Genomic DNA, 22037 nt, shown 5'->3' on the forward strand with positions numbered 1-22037 from the left:
AGTGCGTTGAATGCCCGCGCCAACACCGGGCCGCGCGTGGGCTCCGGAGCGCGGCATAGAGGGCCCGGCCTAGCTGGGGCCCGTGGCCCTATGTCTTCTGGCTGCGACGCCGGTCCTGCGCACGATGCGGGGCCGCAGCCGCCGGGCCGCAGCCACCGGGCGGTGGGCGCCCGAGGGGCCGGGAGGCGAGCCGGGACCCACAGGCGGGTGTGGGCATCCTGTCTGCGTCCAGCGTCCCCGAGGCCGCGCTCAGGCCGTGAACACTCGGTGAAGCTGCGCCCGGACAGCGCGGCCGACTCCTTCTCGCGCTCTGAGGACCTGTGCACGCTGCAGGACTCGGTGCCTCTGCTCTCCGTGCAGGCTTCCCTGAGGGAGGGCCTGCTGGACTTAACGCCGACCGCCTCCGCGGGTAGACTGGGCGCCGCTCCTGAGCACCCTCTGCCCCTCATCTGTATCCAGAGCTTCTTCCAGCCACGGCTTGTCGAGACAGGTTTGTACTTCCCGCTTCCAGGGGCCCTCGTGTGGGCGCTGAGAAGCGGGGTTTTAAATGGTGAAAGGTGGAGGGTGGGCACTAGAAGCGGTGCCCAGTGCCCGGGTGTGCGTGCACTAGACGGGGCGTGCGGCTTAGGACTCCTGCCAGCTCGGTGACCCCGGCCGAGTGCCTTAAGGTTTCAAGGTCTCAGTGTTCTCGTCTGTAGCATGGGCTTAACAGGACCCAGCCTCCGTGGCGGTTACAAGGATGCACTGTGTTAATGCTTCTAGACTACGAAGTAGAACGCTTAGCACAGTTTGGAGCATCGTTAATTGTTGCACAGATGTTACCTGGTCTGTTGAATGACTTTGCCTGGTACACACCAAAGCGATTAGGAAATGGATATATCCCAGCTTCATTTCCTTTCCATTCAAACAGGGCTCAGGAAAAAAAATTTTTTTCAATAGGTGTATCATATATAGTGGAAAAAGCACCGGTGTCGAGGCAGCTTAGGGTTTGAATTCCAGGGCTTATGCTCTCTGTGGCCTGGACAGGTTTCTTTTGCACTACAATCCCCACACTTGTAAAATGACATTAAAAACCACTCTTTCTGTGGGTTCTTAGAATTAATTAAGCAGGTTATGTGTGTAAAGTATCCTGGCACTTGAATGAGTTGTCAGAACCAAGGGCTGCTGGAGACGATGCTCCTGCCCTAGGTAATCTTCCCTTCTACTGGGCAGCAAGTAAACACAAGCACAGGAGTCAGTGCTCTGGAAGAAGTGACTTCTGCTGCTACAGAGCACAGAATCTCTTTTTTCTTTAATTTAATTTTTACTCTATATTGGAGGATAGTTGATTTACAATATTGTGTTAGTTTCAGGTGTACAGTAAAGTGATTCACTTATACATATACCCATTCCTTTTCAGATTCTTTTCCTGTACAGTTTGTTACAGGATATGGAGTAGAGGTCCCTGTGCTATGCAGTAGGTCCTTGTTGATTATTTTATATATAGTCGTGTGTATATGTTAATGCCAAACTCCTAATGTATCCCTCCCCGCCATCTTTCCCCTTTGCAGAGCACAGAAACTTGGAAGGGAAAGTTCAGGGTAGGATTCTTGGAGGAAGTGCCATCCTTTCTAAGGATATGTAGAAGCTCCTGGGGTGGCAGGAGAAAGCAGTGTGTGTTGAAGTTTGAGAAATGTAAGAAAATATGGCAAAACTAATGTACAGGACTGGAACTCAGGGTTTGGGAAAGAAATGAGAGTTGATAGTGAAAACTTAGTGGGGCCCAACAGAAAGGCGCCTTGTTTGTCCTGTCAGAAGTTTGGATGTTTATCCTGAAGGCTGCGGGAAACACCAAAGAACAGTGAAATGGAATTCTGGTTTAGAGGCTCACTTGGACCTCCATGTGGAAGGCAGTTGATTGGATGCAGGGTGAATTGTAATCTAAGGGTCCCACTTAAGTTATAAAAGGTGGGACTGGGTTTTGCAGATATGAGAGAGAATGGGTGAGGCCTGGTGACCAGTTAGAAAAGGGAGGGCAGCAAGCGTGGGTGACAGTTTACAGCTGCATCTTTTTGAGAGACACAGAGCACAGTAGAAAGGGATTGGGGGTGGCGAGAGGATCTTACTTCATCTTCAGTGCTTTAGAGGGGCCTGGTAGATAGGTCTGGGCCCAAGGTACAGATGTGGGCTTTTGGGAGGACAGGTGTTTGAAGGCATGGTAGAGACTTAGGTTATCCACAAGAATATCCAAAGAATCATAGGTCTGAGAGTTTTTTAAGTGGGTATATTTGAGGATGTTTATAAGCTGAGAGAAAGTAGCCAGCAGAGGAAGGGTGTGAAGATCTAGGAGAGGAAATGATTGTTCATTTGTTTTCGAAAAGCTGAACACTTATCTTGTGCCTGGTCCTTTTCTAGGATCTGGGGTTCACACCATCTGTTATCTCTTCTGCAACGACAGTTCAGCTCATCCCCTGGTGAAGAGAAGTCAGATTATTCTTTGCATCCCATTCAGGTATAAGAAGTGTTCTGTACCTCTGAAGGAACTTTACTTAACCAGAGTGGTAAGTTAGAAATCAAAAGAAATTAGAGCTGGAAGGGACCTGAAAGGCCACGGTACTTAATTTTGCCTAATATTTTACATTGAATGTAAGAAAAATTTATTGTAGAGCCCATTCTCTTCAGAGTTCCTTCACTGAACTTTCTTTATGTCTTCCATCCAGTGGGTCCAGCTTGTAGATTTTGGCCTCCTCCTAAATTTGCTTCTTCATCCATATTACATTTTGCCCAGACTGGCAGAAACTCCTGGGTGGTTTTGCGGCCCCTGGGTTCAGTTCCTCTAAGTTCATCTGCCTACTCATGTTGAGTGATCTTCTACCATAAAAAGATGTGCTTAAAATAATGCTGCTAATGGCTTGCCCACGCAGAGTTAGTGCATAGTAGCCGCCCAGCGTGTGCTCTGCACAGAGGCGTGTAGTCTGAACTGTGTTTGGCCAAGCCTCATAGGGTTCTTTGCCATGAAGAAGGGGAGCTTTTTGTGATCACTCCCTTAATCTAATTGGTCCTTCAGCAGCGGGGTGCCTTTTTCTAATCAGCGGAGGCACCCTTACTCAGCCAGTGGTAGCCCCAGGCCTCATCACCTGTGGGATACAAGCCATGCTCTCTCCCAGGCTTGCTTCAGCCAACATCTCTATTTTCATTTCTGTCTCTACCTGTACTTGGACCCCTGGCCCGTAGTCATCCCCAGCTGCAGCATTTACAGTGCCCAGCAGGAGTCAGGCTTGAGTATGTTTTCACAGATGTTCCCTCTGCAGTTAATGCACCTCCTCCTCCAACTCTGCATAGCCTCATCTTTCTAGATTGTACTTCAGGGTTACCATGAAGCCATCACTTAGACATAACTCTTTGCCTCCATAGGAGCCTCTGCGTATAAAGGTTACATTTATTTATCTCATGTGATTGAAATTTTGAGTTTATACATGTCCCTCCTTAATGAAGGCTTTAAGGGCAGGAGTCGTTTCTAATCCTTAGCACAGAGCAGATGCTTTTGTTTTTATTTAGATGCTTTTTAATGATGATAAAATGTATGGTTTAAACCACTCATTTTACAATAATTTTGCTTTAGGTTGTGACAGAAATAAAGTTTACAGAAGTCGTGTTCCTGCGATATGGAATAAAGATGTGACCTTGCAGTTGTGTAAAGCTCATAAATGCTGTGTAAGTGCGTCGGGTGCGCTAAGGAACGTGGAGCTAAGTGGGCTAGTTGTGAGAGAGAGAAACTTAACTATGTTAACAAAGGTCAGCCTTCATTGTGTCCTCCCAACATTTGATAGTTGCTTGTGGGGTGCTTTTGGGGCAAACGAAACCAATAAAAGTTTAAACTGTTGCTCCCCATTAAAGGGATTGAATAATTGGCTTCTTTGGTGCACCTGTGTCTTGTGAATTCTCCAGTTGGAGATGGAGGTTTAGAAAGTGAGTTTCAGTCTTGTTTAAGTCTCTTCCCATCGGACTGGTCTCGTGATTTCCTACACACCATGTCTGTCTACCTTTTCACGTCTACCTTTTCTTGGTGTTGTTCATGCCTGGATTGTCTCCTGTACCTGCTCAAACCCTGGTCCATTCTCATTTGTACCATGGAAGTTTGTCATGCTGGATACTGTCAGAATTAATCTTATTTAAGTTTGTGTTAAGCCACAAACCACATGTTTTGTATATTTTCTGTTTTTTGTGTTTGTTTATATTTTTATGGTTTCTCTTCAAGAAATATTATGGGAAGGGAAATAGCAAGATGTAAAGAGCAAAAAAGTTGAGCTTCCTTGGTGGCGCAGTGGTTGGGAGTCTGCCTTCCGATGCAGGGGACGTGGGTTCGTGCCCCGGTCCGGGAGGATCCTGCATGCCGCAGGGCGGTTGGGCCCGTGAGGCGTGGCTGCTGGGACTGTGCGTCCGGAGCCTGTGCTCCGCAACGGGAGGGGACACAACGGTGAGAGGCCCGCGTACTGCAAAAAAAAAAAAAAGCAAAAAAGTCATCATTCTCTTTAAATTGTTAGAACATCTATCTGCAATCATAATTATAATGCACTGTGGTATGTGTTTAAATAGGAAATACATATAATGTCCCATAGGAGCAGCAAATTTAGTGGTGTCGGTGAGGGTGTGTCATGGAAGTAATCACAAAGCAGGTGACTCTTGATTAGGGTCCTGAAACATTAGTGTGCCTTCCCTGTGTCCAGTAGTGGTCTGAAGGGGTAAGGAAGCCTGCCTTTCAATTTGAGGGAACAGAGGGTTTGAGGTCCTCCCTCTTCTATTGCTCTAGTATACTGCATAGCAGCTAATAAAATACTGGGTTTATAGTTGACATTTACATCGCTGATTGATCATCAAGATTGGCATGTATCATTGGAAATGAAAATCGGAAGTCTTACGCTCTTTAGGTTTTTCTTTTTTTTCCTTTGTCTCAAAAGTATGTAGTACTTTACTGAGTGGTTGGGAAGAAAGTTTGCAATTTTAGTACTGAATAGAATTAAACTGTTGCTGTAAACTGGAATAACACTTTGTTACTGACAAGTTTTAGAATGCATCAGTTCATCAATTACCTGTTTGGGAAGATTGTAGTTAATGATTTTAAGAATGTGGCTGTAAACCTCCAATTGACTCAAGAAAAGCAAATAAGTCAAGACTGACAAATGTATAGGCTCTTCATCTTATTGTGTGTGTGGTTTTTTTTTTTCCTTTTAGTTACTTGTAAGGTATAAAGAACTCTATCACTCTTAAGACAGTAAACTTCACGGGGTATAATTTGACATGGCAGGGAGCAGATCACATGGCCAAGATCTTAAAGGTGATTTTATGTTTAAACTTTCATGAAAACATATGTGATTGAAGCACATTAACATATTGATACAGATGGCAGTTAATTTTTGTCTTTTAATACATGTGAGTGCATCTTTTGTTTTGTAGAAAGAATCTGACCAAATGATGATGTGAATTGCTGTTGCATAAACTATAGTGTTGAATCCCCAGTCTTTGCACTTGAGTTTAACAACTCTGTGGTTTCCTAGCTTCTTCCTGAGACACTTAATCTCAGGTCCATCCTCCTCATACAGGGTGGTAAATTAGAGAATGATTAATATCACCATTTAAAGAAGTGAGACTGAAATCTCAAGCATCCTGAACATAGGAACTGAAGGGGCCTCTCAGCAGTTCAGAGAGTTATTACCAAGCCAGTCGGCTGAATTCTGTTCAGTTTTCTCCATAGCAGAGCCCTCCAGGTCCTTGTTTTGAGCTTATTTATTTTTATACACAATTCTGTATGGATACTGTACATAATACTAAATAGTTGTATTAACTGGGTTTAACTGGTGATGTATTTACATCAAGATCTAACTTTGTTTTGTTGATATCTTTTTAGGGGCTTTCCATTCATCAGAGCTCGTGATGTATGTAATCAGTTGCTGGTGTGTAGCTATCATATTTATGATATAAAGGGCTTGAACTGGGAAAGGTAGATGGTCATTCTTGCTTTTTAAACTGACAGAGTCTTACAAGAAGCATTTCCCTCTCTGAAATAAATCATGTAAAACATGTTTGGCCGCTCTCCCAACGCAATGGTGTAGTTGTGTGGATTTGGCACACAACTGGCAGCCTTGTGGTTGTCTGTAAACAAGGAAGCCTGTTGTCCAGTCCGCAAATCAGCTGTTACCCGTGAAACGAACTTGACTGCCATTTCTGACCCCTCACATGGAGCTCTCATACTCAAGAACGTTCATATGTTTGCAAGAAACGTTGTTTGCAGGCTATGTGTACAAATTCCTGATCTGAAAGCCAATATAAAGCAACATCTCCCAAACCTCTGCTCTCTCACCAAGGCCACACACATTCCCTAGCTTATGGCCTCATGGCAAGCTAATACTGTCAGTATCAGATTGTCCTTCCTAGTGGTTCTGGGAGACTGCATAGTTGCTCTGTGAAAGGCACCACTGCTGAGGTTGAGAGAAGAGCATCTTGGGTGTCAGTCCTGCCCTTGCATGCCCAGAGGGAGGGGTGTGCGCCTCGTTCTCCTGTTAGGGTTTTCCTGTGCTGCAGGGCTTGCTGCTTGTTGTCAGAATGATGTCCTGGTGACTTGTCTTCTGCGTGGTTATATAATCCCAGCACACTTCTTTATGATCTGTAGACTTTTATGGGGTTGTGGCCAGGTCAGGTTTTAAATGTTTGGAAATGTCCAGTTGAACAACATTGCAGTGGCAGTGAATCTTGATGGGAGAATTGTATTACTGTTACCCTAGTTTTGGCTTAAGGGTGATGAGAAGATGAAATTTCTGATGGGTCAGTTTTAGCTATGTATGTGTATGTGATTTACTTTTATAAATTCTAACATCTATTATTCCCAGCTTAGATATGTTGACTTTCTGATTATTCTTCTGATTCTTTATCAGTCCCTTTACTGATGTATTTTCCTCTGTAAAACTACATTTTCTTCCAGACTGTTTGTGTCTGATGGTGAGGAATAAATTTTTCATTTGCAGTATAAAGTTGATCTGAGAAAAAATGTTTACCTTGGATCTTCACTTGGCTTCTGTGAAAGAAACTTAATAAAATAATATGGGCAATTCCCATTACTAATCCTAACCATGTACAACAGAGGTCTGTACAGTAACACAGCAAAAATAAGTTCCTGTAATTTTACTTAGTCATTGCCTCTTTTAGACCATGGAGCAGTGAGAGACGTTTATAAATAATGATACCTCAGATCACTTTTGTTAAATGTCCTCTAATATTTGGATATTTGGTATCTGGCTTGTGTTGTCTTTTATACAATCTTGTCTTCTTTCTTTGCACTTTAGTTTAACAACTCTGTGGTTTCCTATCTTCTTCTTGTGACACTCAGGTCCATCAGAATTTCCTGTGACTGTGACAGTAGAGAGTCCTTCCTCCTCAGAAATCGAAGAGGTCAATGATTCCTCAGAAAGTGTTCAGGAAGAGCCAGAGAAAATCAGTTTGAAACAAGAAGCATTGCAGGCACAAAGTTATCACTTTAAAGCTATAGAGAAGATTATTTTTCAAACGGAAGCCTGATTGAAAACCTGCACAGCTTGTGTGAGGGTTCTGTTTTCTCCTTCCATCTTCATTGTATCCCCTTGAATGGTTCCTTAAGCTTAGACCAAGGTGAATGGTGGACATTTGAACTCTAAGAAATAAAAATCAAAACATGTCGTTAGTACTATATTTTCCTTTCCTTAGAACCTTAGGATATTAGATTTAGGGAGAACCTTAGTGATCATAAGGTAAAGAAATTGAGTTCTGAATGAATGTAGTCAGCTGATTCAGTGCTCTTGTTTTACAGATGAGAAAATTGACAGTTCTAGTTGAACTCTCTTTTTACAAGAGGAAAATAGGGTCTCATTTTAAATAAAAGTAAAGTTGAAAAAAGTTTTGATGTCGATATTCTCCTTTCCTAAAATAAAAAATATCAAGAAGCTACATTCTATTACCAAATAAACCTGACCTCGAATGTCATTGCATACTTTTGTTTGTATGGACAGAAAAGAAAAATTGATTTTCATAAGAAATTTTTGCACCTCAAAAATAATATATTTATTTTATTTCAACTTTAATGCAGAGCTGAACATTTCTGGTAAATAAAGGAACACCATTTGGGGGGGACCTTGTCTTTGTGCTACAAAGCCCATGTTTAATTTTTTTTTTTTTTTTCCATGTTTAATTTTTTAAAATTATTTAATATGATTTCCTTTTCGTATGAAACTTGACCGGTTTCAGAACTAATTATCCCATTATTGTAGACGATGGGAATTAACTCTTTGATTTTCAAAAGAGAAAGTTAGATTTTTATTTTTTTAATTAAAATTAATGATAATATAGAGAAATTTTAAGAAAAGAACTTAGAAAATTATGAAGTGTTAGAGTAGGAGAAATCTATAGTTCATGTAGAGTTACCCCCTTTCGTTTTATAAATGAGCACCTACAATTTGTAGCAGGTAGTGGTTTATTAGTAAATGGCAGAGTATGAGAAGACCCTAGAGCATCTACCTGCATTCCTTGTCATTTTAGATGTGTTGTATTCATTTCCTTCACGAGTAGACCAGGAGATTGTATTTCTAAAAGCAATGATAGACACTGGGGAAGACCAAGAAGTTTAAACACTGGGACCACAGAATAACAGATTCAGAAGGCACTGAGAACCCTTTTAGCTCTTCTCCGTTTTGACGAGACACTACAATGATGGTATCAAAGTGTTTAAGTATATAAGCCCACAACAATCAAGAGATTTCAACATAGTTTTGAAAGACGGAAGACAAGTGGAAGAGTGTGAAACTGAAGCAGTAGAACAGAGGAAAAGCATCGCCTAGAATATGCACAGCGACCACCTGCAACTGAGGAGGATTCTGACCCCACCTGCAGAAGTAGGCCCATGCTCCGATGGCCATGTAGGAGAGAGGGTGGAGTTAGTTAAAAGTGTGACTGAAATAGGGGAGCTCATTGAAGGGTTGTGCTTGGAGGAGTGGACTCCCAACCCCGCCCTCACACTCCTGAAATGAGATGCTTTCATTTTGAAAACAGTGAAACTGGCGAACTAGGGCAGCTAGTGTGAGTTTTTACACCCTAGAAAATTGTGTTTGGGGGAGATCCTATTACAGTTACTCCCCGCTTTTTCCTGCATAAGAAACCAATCAGTCATTGACTTCAGGGAGCTTTCTGCACTCATTCTTAAATAGAAAATAACTGTCATTTGCCTGATAGTTGAGTAAAGCTTACAACATGAGAGAGGGGGAAAAGAGTGAAAACATATCCTGGTAGGACCAGGGACAATTTAGGGAACAAAATAATTTAAGAAAAAACCCTAATTAGTATCCTGAGAGAGATTTAAAAAGAGCTAGCAACTATAAAATAAGACTAGGGTGTTAATTAAAAAGAGAATGGTCAGAAAGCAAGAGAGGTCTCTTGAAAATGAAAATATGGTTGCTGAAATAAATTCAGTAGGAATTTAAAAAATTTCTCAGTATATGAAAAAGAAAGACACAGTGGAAAACGTGATAGCAATATGTTAGAGAGGCTGCATCTGGGAGATCCCACGTTACTATTAGAAACTCCATACCCAGAAAAAAAATGGAGGGAAGCTATCAAAGGGCAACAAAATTCCCCACAGCTGAAAGTAGACATCAGGCCTCAGATTGAAAATACTCAATTTTTGAGCAAGATAAACAGGAATACACTCATACCTAGGCACCCTTCACTGTGAAACATTAAAATACTGAAAAAATAAATTAACGTACAATAAAATACTGAGAGGATACATCCATTCCAGAGAGAAAAGTACTGGTCACCGAAAAAAAAAGTTAAAATCTGACTTTATCATACTTGTCATCAGCACTGTGGATCCTGGAAGGCGTTAGAAAGATACCTCCAAAGTTTTTCAGGCACATAATTTTCACCCTAGGGGTTTGTATCCAGCCAAACTATCAGTCATAAGTGGAGGCTGAAGAAGATACTTTGTACACAAAGGTATTGGAAAAATTGACCTCCTGTGCTACACCTTAAGCTATTTATAGAAAGAATCCAGCAAAATGAGGCAATAAACCAAGAAGTAGGGTACTAGGGGATTCAGTGCAGAGAGCAGCTAGTCTAGAGTGGAGAGGCTTCTGTTGATTGTGTGATTGAGAGCTTAGAAACACCTTGAGGCATATTGTACTTACTAGCTATTAGGCACTGTTGGAAGGGAGGAGGGAGAGGAAGAGGAGAAGGAACTTGAACTCCAGAGGAGAAAAGGCTATACGGACATAAACCTGAAGCAAACTAAGCTATGGTTGATTTTTAACCACTTAAACTTGACACTATAGATGTCCCGCTTTTCAGTGACACACAGGGGTAATGACCACCTATCTAATTAGTTGTCCACACCAGAACACTTCAATAGTGTAAGGAGGTGCTCTAATGCTGTAACATCAGGACAACAGGTATAAACTGGAAGAGCCCAAGGCGGCTTGGGGTATGTGGTCACCCTGCACGAGGGCAGTGACACTGACACAGTATGGAACGAGGTGTAGTCTATACACAGAGACAGTACATCTGCAGTGGGCAATATTAATTTAATTGTACTAATGGCAATACTGTCTTGGTTTGCAGGTTTTATTGTCAACTTGCATGTAATAACAAATAACTAACCTATACTTAGTACGTATTTGTATTAACTTGGTATGTACTGAAATGTACTGTGTACAAGTATGTACTTAGTATATATTAGGCTCTAAGTGTTTTTGCATATATTAACTCATTTAATCCTCTGAATAGCCTTATGAGGTTGGTGCTAATATCATTCCCACTTTTTTTTTTTTTTTTTTTCGGTACGCGGGCCTCTCACTGCTGTGGCCTCTCCCGTTGCGGAGCACAGGCTCCGGACGTGCAGGCTCAGCGGCCATGGCTCATGGGCCCAGCCGCTCCGCGGCATGTGGGATCTTCCCGGACCGGGGCACGATCCTGTCCCCTGCATCGGCAGGTGGACTCTCAACCACCGCGCCACCAGGGAAGCCTCATTCCCACTTTTGTGAAAAGGAAGCTAAAACAGGGAAGGAACTTGCCCAGGCTGTACCTAATTTAGGGTTGGATCGAGGCTTTGAGTTTAGGCTCTCTGCCTGTTCTCTTAAACCTTACTCCCTACTGACTCTCAAATAACAGAAGACTTAACTGCACATAGAACAGAATATAAATTTCAACTTTGACAATGTAAAAGCTAGGTTTGGAAGGTAGACAGGAGGTAGAAAGAAGGAAAGATGGTATGAATGTCCTCATTTTACAAAGCGTGACGTTGAGAGAATTTATAGTTGATCAACAATTTAGGTTTTTAAGTATATCACTACAAGTCAGAGATCCTGAGCAGTGGAATAACTAATGATGACATAACTTTACTAAGCAGTGTGGAAACAGTGTAAAGGAACTAAACCCTTACTTAGTAAAATAGAAAATGAACAGATAATGCCTCCAATTTAGTGAGAAAATAGTCATGTAAGAGTATTACTTGGAAATGGAGAAGAATTCAAAATAACAATAGTTGGACCTCCCTGGTGGCGCAGTGGTTAAGAATCTGCCTGCCAAGGCAGGGGACACGGGTTTGAGCCCTGGTCCGGGAAGATGCCATGTGCCGCGGAGCAACGAAGCCTGTGCGCCACAACTACAGAGCCTGTGCTCTAGAGCCTGCAGGCCACAACTACCGAGCCCATGTGCCACAACTACTGAAGCCTGCGTGCCTAGATCCTGTGCTCCACGACAAGAGAAGCCACTGCAATGAAGAGTAGCCTCTGCTCGCCGCAACTAGAGAAAACCTGCGCGCAGCAACAAAGACCCAACACAGCCAAAAATAAATAAGTAATAATTAAAAAATAACAATAGTTGACGTAAACGTCATACAAAAGGAAATCCAAACAGCCAGTAAACACAGAAAAGTGTACGACTTCATTAAGTAATAAGAGAAAAGTGAGTCAAAACCAATGAGACTACATGCCAATCAGTTTGACAAATACATAAATAAAGTGTGATAGTATCAGGTATTGTAGACCTGGAGTACTATGGGAATCTTCTACCCTGTTTATACTGGAGTATAAATCGACACAACTACTTTGGAAAGCATTTAGCACTCTCCATCAACTGAAGGTATATAAATAGCCTGTGAGCCAGCAGCCCTCACCCCCGCCCTGTGTAAATGCACCGGAATAACCGGTACAGCAGGATTCCTAGCCGTGATTTGCATTAGCACAAACTGAAAACAAACCAAATGTCCATTAAGAGTCAAAAATTAAATAAATTTTGTGTATTCGTACAGTGGGAAAACTATCCAGCAATAAAATTGAATGAACTAGAGCTACAGGCAGCAATGTGGATGAATTTTTTAAACCAATGTTCAGAGAAAGAAATAAGATAGAAAAGACTTCATATACTATGATCCTCTACATAAAGTTAGATGTTGACAAAACTAAACTCTTTTGTTAGGGATGCATGCAGGTTAAAGGAAATGATTGTCAAGAAGTGAGGATGGTGTTTAACCTGGAAGAGGAAAGGAGATTGTGATGAGGAAAGGAGATTGTGATAAGAAAAGGATATGGGGGGGGCGGTTTGAGATGCTGACAAGTATCAATACTTTCAGATTCGAGTAGTGGTTATGTAAGTATTGTTTTTTATTTGTCACATTGACAATTTTGTCCTGAGCACTTCTCAGTACACATTATTGTATTTTACAATTAAAAGCCTGAGTAAAGAATCGGTCGCTTCTTGAGTGCTGGATGTGGGAGTGGGATGAGACATTTCATTTTAAGCCCTTCACTACTGCTTGCGTTCACATGTTCATTCATTCAGCCTTAATTGAACATATGCTGTGTACCAAGCACTCTTCTAATTTTGTATGTGTTTTAACTCATGTAATCCTCACAAGAGCTCTGTGATGTGGGAGCTTATCTCCATTTTATAGATGAGGAAGTTGAGGCCTAGAGTTATAGAACTTGTCCAAGGTTATATAGCTAATGGGTAGTGCCAGGCCCATTTGCCTCAGAGAATCTGAATTTTTACAATATAATCTAAAAGAGAAATTTAATTGCTAATTATAAGAAAAAAAATTGCACATTAAAGAAGATGACAAGTTTTCATCTATCCAGTTAGAGAAAAACACACAGTCTGTCTTTCACACACGTACATCTTGTATTGGCAGGGATTTTCCTTATTAAGCAATTATTTATTGACCGTCTACGTTGTGCTAGGCACAGGTGCTGGGGATAAACACTTAATAAAATACACCCCCTATCTTCAGATAACTGGCACTCTAAGTGAGGAAATAAGCCAACAGTTATAGTAGAGGTTATATACCAAGTGACACATTGCTGATGGATGGCAGTATAAAATCTCAGACATCTTTTGGAAAGAAGTTTGGAGATAGGTACCTCAGAGCCTTACAAATGTGCATTTGCTTTGACGTCAAACTCATTTTTATAGATTTATTGCAAGAACGTTATTCTCAATATGGAAAAAAGCCTTCATGCATAAAAATGGTTATTTTGTCTGATAATATTGAAAAGTTGGAAAGAATTTAAATGTGTAAAGTGGTTAACCAGTAAACCCACTCAGTGGAATATTTTGTAGCCCACAAAAAAAAATCAAGGTTATGAATCCCCTGATTATATGAGAAATGATTGATTTCAATGTTAAATGGAGAAAAGGTGAACATAAAATTTGATATCCAATACGATGGGAGCTTTGTCCCAGAAAAATCACCCTAGCCGGTGTACAGAAGGGAGGAAGGAGAGCAGATGACAGGAAGGAAAATTATTCCAAAGCCTTATCATTAGTTTACTTAAGTCATAGAATATCAAGCAATTTTACTTTCTAACTTTTTTGGTTCCATATTTCCATGTAAGGGACATGAATTATGAATACTTTGTAGTAAGAGGACACAGTTTTTCACAAAAATTTAATACTGTGTACTAATTCCCTCCATTAGAGGGAGAAACTCTTCCATGTAATTGCACTTTGATGTGCTATTTAGAACCAGTCAGGATGTTTTACTCTACTTTCCTCTGACTGTGGTGAGGGTTTTTTGTTTGTTTGATTATTTGTTTAGAATTTCTTTAAAATCGGTTTTAGAAGATTTATTGAACCATTATATTGAAAGTAGAGGAATTTTGCAATTTTTCCCCTTTTTCCCCATTGAAAACTTGGCTGGCTTTAGTAATGAAACATTAAAGAATTTGAAGTTCTTAGACTGTCAGTTTTTTAAACATGATCTGAATATAAAAATATATGTTCATTGAGTAAATTTTTGAAAACAATGAACAGCTTCTTGAAGGAAGTAGAAGCCACCTCTGCATGTACACACACCTAATCTGCTCTTTTGTCCTAAAGAAGTATGAAAAATATTTTGCCATGTCACTACATACTCTTCTACATCAGAGAATTTGATTAAGCTTATGCACCGTTTCCCAGGAAAAACGCACAGATACATTTTGAATGTAGAACTCCTGAAGCCCATTCATTAACTCTGGTTGAGACCCGTTGTCATTCTTTTCTTAGTGGCTTCATAGCGCATTCCTTCAGACGGTGAGCTGTTTTTGTTTAAACCAGTCCCAATTTGGAGGCTCTTAGCTTTCTTCTAGGGTTTGGTTATAAACAATCTTATGACATCATGTTGGTAGATAAATCTTTGCCTACATCTTTGATTTCCTTACGGTAAACTCCTGATGTAGGATTGTTGTTAGGTACCAAGAGCTACTCTCCAGAAAGTGATACCAGCTCCTCTCCCAATGATGGCATATAGTAGAGTTCCTCATTCTTTAAGTGATTGTTCAGAGCAGTTAAAAGGTATAAATATACCTTACTGTTTTCATAAGTATAGGTATTCTGATTGTTTATCGCTGCATAAGAAACCACCCCGAAACAGTGGCCTAAAACAATGACAGTCATTTATTTTGTTCACGAACCTGGAGGTTGAGTAGAATATTAATTCTTTCACTACACTCTTACTGACTGAAAACAGTACCTATTTGACTAGCTCACAGTTCTGCAGGTCAGAAGTCCAGGCACAGTGTGACTGGGTTTCCTGCTCAGATACACATGGGAACATGTGGGTTCCCTCCTGAGAGTGTTAAAGCACGTGAAATGTAAGTGTAAGACATTGAGCCCCAGACGTTGGATGTTCACCATAGTTTGTGTGGGTCACAGAGCTGAAATCTAGATGTCAGTCAGGCTGTGTTAGCGCCCAGAGGCTCTGGGAAAGAATGCCTCCAGGCTTCTTCGGCTTGTTGGCATAATTCAGATTCTGCAGTTGCAGGACAGAGGTCCCCATTTCCTTGCTGGCTGTCAGTCGGGGGACAGTCTCAGCTCCTAGAGGCCTCTCGCTTGCCTTCCCTGCTGCAGCATTGGACTTCTTCAGAGCCAGCAATGGAGAGTCTCCCTCTTGTCCCTTTTGTACTTCAGTTCAGGAAGAGTTCAGGTCCTTTTCATGGGGTGCCTGAGTAGGCCATATCCACCTAGAATAATCTCCCTATCTTAAAAAAATCAACTGATTTTGAACCTTAATTCCATCTGCAAAATCCCTTCACTACAGCACCTAGATTTAGAGTTTGATTGGATAAGTGGAAGGTTTGTGTACTTCAGTAAGTAGGAGTCTTAGGGGCTCTGTTAGAATTCTGCCTATTGCAAGCCGTGTCCCCACTTCAAGGGGGGTTTTAGTTCCTAAAACTCCTAATAGAGTTTATCAGTGTTCATTTTATTTCAGTGACCTTGGTGAACGGGAAGACTACCACCTCTGTGAGCAGGAATGGCACCCAGCTTCCTGAGTCCACAGTGTGGCTCTGCTACTTAGTGGTGTGACCTTGGCTGTGCTGCTCTACTTACTCTACTTCTCTGCCTCTGTTTCCCTCATCTGTAAAATAACATGGAGTTAGTGATCATCCTTTCCTCGTAGGGTTTTTTGTGTTATAAATTTATTTTATTTATTTATTTTGGGCCGCGTTGGGTCTTCGTTGCTGCTCGGGGGCTTTCTCCAGTTGTGTCGAGCCGGGGGCTACTCTTCATTGCGGCGTGATGGCTTCCCTTATTGCGGAGCACAGGCTCTAGCGCACAGGCTTGTAGTTGTGGCACGTGGGTTCTAGAGTATAGGCTCAGTAGTCGTGGCACACAGGCTTAGTTGCTCCGCGGCATGTGGGTTCTTCCTGGCCTAGGGCTCGAACCTGTGTCCCCTACACTGGCAGGCGGATTCTTAACCACTGTGCCAGCAGGGAAGCCTCCTCTTAGTGTTTTGATGATTAGATTATTTGATACCCAGGGAACTCCAGGAACAGTGCTTGACTGTAAATTGCTTTAAAAGTGATTACTTTTTAAAAACATGCTTTTGAATCTGCAGTTATGCAATTCAGGTATGTTAAGCATGTTCATTAATAGGACTTCCTGCTATAAAGAGACCCACAAATAAAAATAGAATTTTTCTTTCTTGGTCTTATTTCTGACTTGCTATGTTATACGCATATGCCTTTTATGGTGGGCTGCCACAAATTTATGTTGGAAAAAGTGGAATTTAAATAAATCTTTACTATGCTAATTTGATAGATTTTGATAATTCATTTCACTAGCATGGTATGATATTACCAGTAGCAGACTAAAATCTGAGTTCACTTCTGGCTCTGCCCCTAAATCCTGATGAGACCAATAGCTGGAAAGGCTTTTGGATATTATACTACAAATTAGTTATAACATTTACTCTGTTTGTTTAGGAAAACCTGGAGGGGTGCCTAAAGCAGTTAAAGGAGGAAAGAGTAATAAAGACTGAAGGCTGATAAATGAGTCAGTGAGGTAAACAAGTTTCTTCTTCTGCTTTTGAGAGTGTTTTGGTTTTATTTTGATTTGATTTTAAGCCATATACATATAATTTGTAAGCTTTAAAACTGTAATATGTTGCAAATTGTTTGTATCATATGGAGTTTTGCATTTACTGGTATTTAGTGATCATATGATCTATATTCCAGAAAACATGTTTTTAAAAATGTGAAAATCTGGTTTTGTGTGTGTGTGTGTGTGCTTTTATATGACATTAGCGTATTTCCTGTTCATGATTCTTTGTTCAAGAAGGCACTTTTTGTGCATATATTGTATATACAGTAACATAAAAGACATGATGAGACTGTCCTGGCAGTGAATTAGCAAAGTGAATCATTTAAATAAATTTAAGATGTTGGAAAACTTCTAAGAATGCAATGAAAGATAAAAATATATACCATGAGGGGGCTTCCCTGGTGACGCAGTAGTTGGGAGTCCGCCTGCCGATGCAGGGGACGCGGGTTCGTACCCCGGTCGGGAGGATCCCGCGTGCCGTGCAGCAGCTGGGCCCGCGTGTCCGGAGCCTGTGCTCTGCAGCGGGAGAGGCCACAGCAGTGAGAGGTCCGCATACCGCAAAAAAAAAACCAAAAAAAAAAAACCCATATATACATATATACCATGAGAATTACATTAGGTAATGTGCATGAAAGCAGGGCATAATCTAAAAAGTTCTATCTAAATATAATTTATCACAGGGTGAGTGTAGGGAGGAATTTTTGAAAGTACATCCATTGGATTGGTGGACACTCATTCAATAAACGTTGAGCACCTGCTCATGTAAGGCAAAAGGGGCATCATGAACATTAACAGCCTTTCTGAGAAATACTAGAGTTGAGCTTATAGGGGCTTTAAAGTGCATAGATGATGAGCGGAAGGGGAAGAGTTCACGGGGGTGAGTATTTTCAAGAAGCCAAAGAAAATATTGGTGATCGTACATTTAATAAATTGGGTTGGGTATGATTTAGGACTTTTAAACGTAAGCATTAGATATTTTGCTCACTAAAGTTAATTCTTAACATTCAGCAGAGTTGTAATATGTTTTGTTCAGATGAGATTCTATAATTCACTTTCTAATTTAAGGGAAACTTAAAGCAGGTAATTTTCTAATGTGGAATGAGGCTCCGTTATGAATTGAACCAGTTAGAAATGTGATCTTTTGTGAAAGATCATTAATAAAACGGTAACTTTGGTTTATTTATATACCACCTGAGCGTTATATAAGAAACTTTATTGGATGCCTGTGGGTTTTGGTTATTATGTGATATGGTCTCTGTATTTACTGGTGGAGAGTTAGGTTAATTACATTTTGAGTGTTTTAGTTTTGTTCCTTGAAATTAGGCAAGACTACTTTTGATGACAATGAGAAAAAATCATGTCAGATATTTTCCGTCTTCTTTTATAGCTGGAACATGAAAATGCCCAGTTAAGAAATATAAATTTCTGTTTGTCTGAAGCTCTTCATGCCCACTCATTGACAAGCATGATCCTGGATGATGCAGGTGTTTTGGGCAGCATTGAGAATTCTTTTCACAAGTTCCATGCTTTCTTGGATCTCCTTAAAGATGCTGGGTTAGTTCATTTCTCTTCATGGCGTTCTTCTCTTTGCGACTATAATGGTAGTTTGCTGAGGAACTGGAGCAATTTTCATGACTTCTGTGGCCATATTTAGTGTAATTATAGGTAATATAGTTGACTTTTTAAATTGAGGAATTAAATTTTTTAAGAAATGCAAATAGGGAAGCCTGCTTTGGTAGAGTGGGGAGCCCAGTATAAAAGAGTAACCTGTAGACAGAGTAATTAGTAGGTATAGTTTTTTGTAAGGACTAAATTGAAAGCAGTTTTCATTGAAAGTATTCGGGAATGCATAAGAATTGTCTTATCTTTCACTTATTTTGCTTGTTTGATAAGTTTGAGTTAAAGTTAGTTTTGCCTTAGACATAAAAATTATTATTAATCTGCAGGGAAGATATAGGTCAGTGGTTCTCAACCGGGAGCAATTTTGCTGGAAGAGGGAAGTGGAGATTGATAGTTGATGGAGTGGTGTTTTGTCAGTGAATGAGTTGGTGTTGGGAAGGAAGGAGCAAACACATTCTTGGAAACTGGAGGAAAGGTGGTAAAGAAGTGTGGGAATGGAGGTGTGACTGGCAGTGGACGGGGTGCATGGTACATGTTGAAGCTGCTAGTGAGACAGTGGGATGTCTCCTAGAGGATGAATCTGGAAAGGGCTGAGAATTTGGGGGAGAGAGAGGCTTGTAGTCTGGAGTAGGATGTTAGTTTTTAAGATTTTAGAAGTATTTCATGATTGTAGGTCTGGGGAAATCTAAACTGCTCTTCTGTGATTATAATAACCTTTGTCTTTTCTCCTTTCCTCCTCTGGTCCAGGCTTGGGCAGCTGGCCACAATGGCTGGTATAGAGCAGTCAGATTTTCATTTACTAGGTCGTCCCCAGATGAATTCTACTGTTAGTAGTCCACCTAAAGAAGAAAAGAAGCCACTTGAAGAAGAAAAATCAGAATCAAAGCAGAGTGCCCCAGGACTAACGCAAAATCTCCAAGTAAGTGGAGAGGACAGCACTTAAGGATTCTAAGAGTGATTAGCAAAAAGGAAATGACCAAGTCAGGGAGAAAACAATAATGATCAGTCTCTAATAGTTTACATGCTCAGGAGCTAGAAGATTCTGGAATCCTTTCCAAATCTGAGATTAGTAAATGTGTGCCCATTCCACGATACTGTATTGTTGTAAATAAGGAGACTGGAAGTTCTTTAGAAAATTTATGAGTTAAAGCAAACTATCCTTAATGAAGAAAGAAAACATTAGAGAAAATATTCCAGATTTTAAATTGTATAAATGTCTATTCTATTCATATTTTATCTAGGTTTCTATTTGTATGCAGTCAGCTAACAATGAAGGAACACTAATGAAGGTACACATACTGATATAATTTTTAAAATAAGTAATCCAGACATAGCTAATAGGTAACATATGACAGTGAATCACTGGTTATGGGAATGGGAGGGGAAAACCTGTCAGCTTTTCCTCTAGCCTTACTTGGAGCCCCCATCAACCAATCTCAGACTGGTCTTGGGAACTGACAGCTTGAGAACACAGTCTGGTCACAAACTATATACTGTTTACATGTACCTGGAGGATAGAAAAGAAATTAATTATCTTACAGAATAGGGTTTTATTTTTAGTGAGGGAAAGGAAATGGGTAATAACTACCCCAATCACCAAAGTCTGAAAATGGAGCGGACATAGCCTTGGATATAGCTAGGTTAAGCTGAGAATCACTTGGCAAGATATAATTAGAAAAACACTGGCTCTGAAATCGTCTGAATATTGACTGTGTTAATAATAAGATCACAGAGTAACACTGAAGTTTTCAGCTCTACTTTTTCATGGTTGGCTTTGTTCATCACTGAATTTTTGTCTTGTCTTTTGTTTTTCCCCCGGGTTTCAGAAAATTACAGGTGATGCTGGGATTCCTTTGCCTGTCGACTCCTTCCATGTCCCAGTGTCTACTCAGGAGGCCTTAGAAACTTCCAAAGACAACCTGGGGGTCCCAGTCACAGAGCAGCGGCAGGAGTCTTTTGAAGATTTCATTGCTAGAACATGTTCTTCTTCAGCAGACGTCATTTCTGGAACTGGAAGTGAAAGAAAAGAAGAGGAATTATCTAGAAATAGCAGGTCTTCTTCAGAGAAAATGACCAAAGCAGGTGAATATACCCAAAACTACTCTGCTAAGAAACAACCTGGGAAGGACCTGCATTCCTGCTCTGACTCACCTGTAAAGCAGAAAAGCAAAGGAACTGGGCAAAATAATTCTTTGGTTAATAAGCCAATTAGAAGTGAGCCTTCGAAAAAGCACATTTCTGTTAAGAAAGACAGTAGAATAGTGACTGTTTCATCAAAGACAACTAAAAGTAAACTCAGTCTACTAGAACATTCTGAAAGTGATACTCTTGGATCTGATTGTTAATTTCAAGAAAGCATCCGTACTCTGTCACGCCTAACATAGGTCTAAATCTTTTAAAATTATGTTTTTGCCTTCAAATTTTAATAAATTACTTACGTTTTTATTATAGCATATGGTGTTTTCAATTACTTGACTGGAAGCCACTAGAGAAAGATTTATCTATTTTTTTATTATAATGAAAGTTTTGGTGTATTTTTCCTTGTGACAGTTTGCACCATTCATTCAGCTAGTGTTTACTGAGGGCTTCATATGTACAGTACTTTTCTGGGTGCTGTTGCTTTCAGCAGTGAACAAAATAAAGCTTTTACTCTCCTGGAACTAACACTCTGTGGTGGGAGAAAACATAAACAACAAAACAGGATAAGGGGTAAAAAGAGATGGGAATAATAAATGGAATACTTTTACTATTTGGTTAAATGTCAAACTATTATAAATCACATGGCCAGAAGCCATTGACATATTCTAATTCACAATAACCAGAGAGCCTCAAACATTTACCAAGACACTTAACCGTGTTTATGGATTACAGCAACGCTATGAGGTTGGGAACTGTTACCATCCCCGGTTACAGATGAGGAGTCTGAGGAGACATTATGTGAGTTGCCCAGAATTACACAGCTGTAAGTAAGTGGGAAGCTGCGATTTAACCCGAACCCATGCTCTTTTTTTTTTTAATATATGGACTTTATTATGTTTCCTTTGTTTCTGATTTACGTGATTTTTTTCTTTAAAGTTTTTTTGGATGTCGACCATTTTTAAAGTGTTTATTGCATTTGTTACAGTATTGCTTCTGTTTTATATTTTGGTTTTTTGGCCGCAAGGCATGTGGGATCTTAGCTCCCTGACCAGGGATCAAACCCTCACCACCTCCATTGGAAGGCAAAGTCTTAACCACTGGACCACCAGGGAAGTCCCCTTTATGTGATTATTTTTCTGGCAATTGTTTTTTAATTTTATTTTTTATTGGCGTACAGTTGAATTACAGTGTTGTGTTAATTACTGTTGTACAGGAAAGTGACTCAATTATACATTTATAGACATTCTTCTTCATATTCTTTTCCATTATGGTTTATCACAGGATATTGAATATAGTTCCCTGTGCTCTACAGTAGGACCTTTCTGGGTTTTTTTAAATACACCCACTTTTTAAAAAATAAATATATTTATTATTTTTTTAATTTTTGGCTGCATTGGGCCTTCGTTGCTGCACGCAGGCTTTCT

At 40.4% G+C, this 22037-nt stretch overlaps 1 pseudogene; it reads left to right on the top strand.

Annotated features, from left to right (window-relative positions):
• The first annotated feature begins 40 nt into the window (after positions 1 to 40).
• Positions 41 to 20852, top strand: LOC116750996 (annotated as a pseudogene).
• Positions 20853 to 22037: the final 1185 nt, after the last annotated feature.

This window comes from Phocoena sinus, chromosome 3 (assembly GCF_008692025.1).
Source record: "Phocoena sinus isolate mPhoSin1 chromosome 3, mPhoSin1.pri, whole genome shotgun sequence".
Lineage (NCBI taxonomy): Eukaryota > Metazoa > Chordata > Mammalia > Artiodactyla > Phocoenidae > Phocoena > Phocoena sinus.